Genomic DNA, 2881 nt, shown 5'->3' on the forward strand with positions numbered 1-2881 from the left:
AAGTGAGATTAGTATTTGTTCAACATAGCTTGCGTAAATTTCACCACAACACATCACTGTTGGGGTATAGGCGTCTGTGCCTTGCCCGGCCGCCCAGAGTCTGGGCGCCCACTGACTTGTATACCTTATACATAGCATAAGTGTATAGGGGGCTACTCACTCTTTGAGTCTCCCCACCCACATCGTGTGTGTTTCCTTCTCTCTCTCTCTCACTCTCCGTCTGTGGTGCTCCCCGATCCCCTTCAATTGGTATCAAAGCTATGGTGACCGCGGAGAGCACGACGGCTTTGAGAGCTTCGAGGCGATAGCTCGCTCGCTCTCGACGGTGGAGTTCGGTCGTGGAGTTTCACGGAGAGTGATTTTAGCTTGAGGAGCATCGTCTTTGGAGCTTAGGAGCTTGGTGTGGTCAAGCTTGGTCGAGGAGGCGGTTGCGGCTTCCTTGGTGAGAGGAGCTTTTGAGCTCAGTGGAGCTCGTTAGAGAAGTGCTCGGCGGAGGAGAGCTTGACATTCAAGTGCTTGGATGCTGTTGTGGCAGAGCTCTTGTGTTGGAGCTTGCATTGAGAGGACATTGCATCACGCAGAGTGGAGCAGGAGCAGGTTCAAGACTGTGTGCAGCTCGTTTTTGCCATTTTCAGGCTCTAAAACGCAGCTTTTTGCGTAGCTCCACATGATCCAGGAGTCTAGGTCAGGGTTTTGGCACGCTCCGGACGCGATGGTGATGTCTATTTGCTGAAATTATGTTTTGAATTACAGCAGGTACAGCAGCAAGTTTATTTGTGCACTCTCGGGTCCCAAAAACACTGTTTTTGGCATAGCTTTCACACCCGGACTCGGATAGATATGATCCAGGAGTCTACCTTGGGGTTTTGGCACGCTCCGGACGCGCTCGTCATATCAGAATTTTAAAATTCTGAACGCTGAATTTTCTGCAGCAGTAGTTGTTTATTGTGTGTCGAGGATTTCACACATGGTTTGCTCTCAGATGTGAGAGTGATATTTGCTGCAAGTTTCCTCACAGGTGGGAGGATACGATGTATGCGTTATGTGGTTTGATGCTCAGGGAGACTAATGTGATTGCATTTTGAGCTCGGCAATGTATGCCTCGAGCATGTTTTTTGGCAGTCACAGGTAGAGCAGATATTTGTGTACTAGATTTGCAGGTGTTTGCAATGATGTATGCAAAGTGTGGAGATTGGTGCATGCATTTGGAGTGTGATTTGACGCGCTTTGGTTGCTCATGGTTTTGAGCGTGCAGTCAGTTTGGTTACTGGTTTTGTGGCCGTTTTACTGACGAAACTCTGGCAAAATTTTCCCAGGAGTTTTATGCGCATCATTTATGCGATCTAGGTAGAGATTGCGGGTTGCACTCAGCATTTGTGTGCGGTGTTCTCTGCAGGTGGGAGATTTGTGCGTGTGTATGCATCGATACCGCACAGTGTGGGCTTGGTGATTAGCTCACAGATTGCAGTGTGATACTAGAGCAGGCGAGGCTTGTATTGACATTACGGGAGCTCTATTTTGGAGTGTGTCTCACAGGTTTTACATTGTGTTTCTGGCCATATTGGTAGACAGTTTCCAGGTGTTGTTGGTGAGGTGGTTTTGCTTTCTAGTTTGCTACATTGTGCTCATGACAGAGACAGGTGATCGATCAGATTGTGACCTCTCACAGATGCGCATGTTTGATGGGTCAGACTTTGCGGCATGGAGAGAGTGTATGCTTGATGCATTGACACAGCGAGGGTTGCATCGACCATTGAGTGGTGATGCAGGTAGACCTTCAAACATGTGTGACGATCAGTGGAAGGAGCTAGAGGAGATGGCACTATCTACGCTCTCTTTGCACCTTGCGGAATCTGTATATGCTCTTGTTATGTATGAGACTACTTCGAGAGCACTTTGGCGTAGATTACATGATATGTATGATAGATTTGAGTCATCACGGACTCGTGTGAGACATGTACATTCACGAGCACGCCGACATGTGACATGTTGGTATTGTGGTCATTCTGGACACGTTAGACGGCGCTGTTTTTGTCGTATGCGACATCGTAGGAGACATGGCAGTCTCAGAGATGTATGTAGTGATGCCATGGACTCAGTTGCTTTGGCAGTTGAGGCACATGTAGTGTCGGAGTATACTAGTGACGGGGATGTCACTTTTACCTCGAGCTATGCACGAGATGCTATACATGTGGATAGTGCACTCCCTTCGCAGTGGTTGCTAGACGTAGATGCTATGTTTCATGTCACGTCGCATCGTGCATGGTTTTGTAGCTATTCTAGCGGGATGCTTGGCAGTGTACGTTTGACCGATGGATCGATGCATGCGATAGCAGGTGCAGGAGATGTGAGACTGTCATTACCGAGTGGTGCATCTTACTTGTTACGACATGTGCGCTATGTACCAGATTTGACAGTGAGTTTGATCTCGATTGGTCAGCTTAGAGATTGTGGATGTCAGATTTCGCTACGAGAGCGAGATTTTTGTGATGCATTTGGGTTCGCTAGTGATTGCGAGAGGTGCCAGGAGTGGTACAGGTTACCCATTGCATGTGGATCACGCGAGAGACGGTGTTGTCTCTGTGATCATGCAGCCAGGTAGAGAGCGAGAGAGCAGGCGAGTCTCTTTTGCTCATGGGTTGCAGGATGCTTTGCATGGAGTGCAGAGTAGTGAGCTCGTTGTGCACACAGTTGGGGCACGACTTGAGCAGTCACACAGAGAGGTGACAGAGTCAGACATGCATGCTTTGCTAGTGACTGAGCAAAGCAGAGAGTCAGTTGTGCGAGATACTTCTATGCAGGATAGATAGGTAGAGCGGTCTTGCTCTAGTGAGTCACGACAGGAGGATGTTGTGCAAGAGTCTATGCATACGGAGTTAGA

The sequence above is a fragment of the Adiantum capillus-veneris genome, chromosome 9 (genome assembly GCF_014529385.1).
Source record: "Adiantum capillus-veneris isolate H3 chromosome 9, ASM1452938v2, whole genome shotgun sequence".
NCBI lineage: Eukaryota > Viridiplantae > Streptophyta > Polypodiopsida > Polypodiales > Pteridaceae > Adiantum > Adiantum capillus-veneris.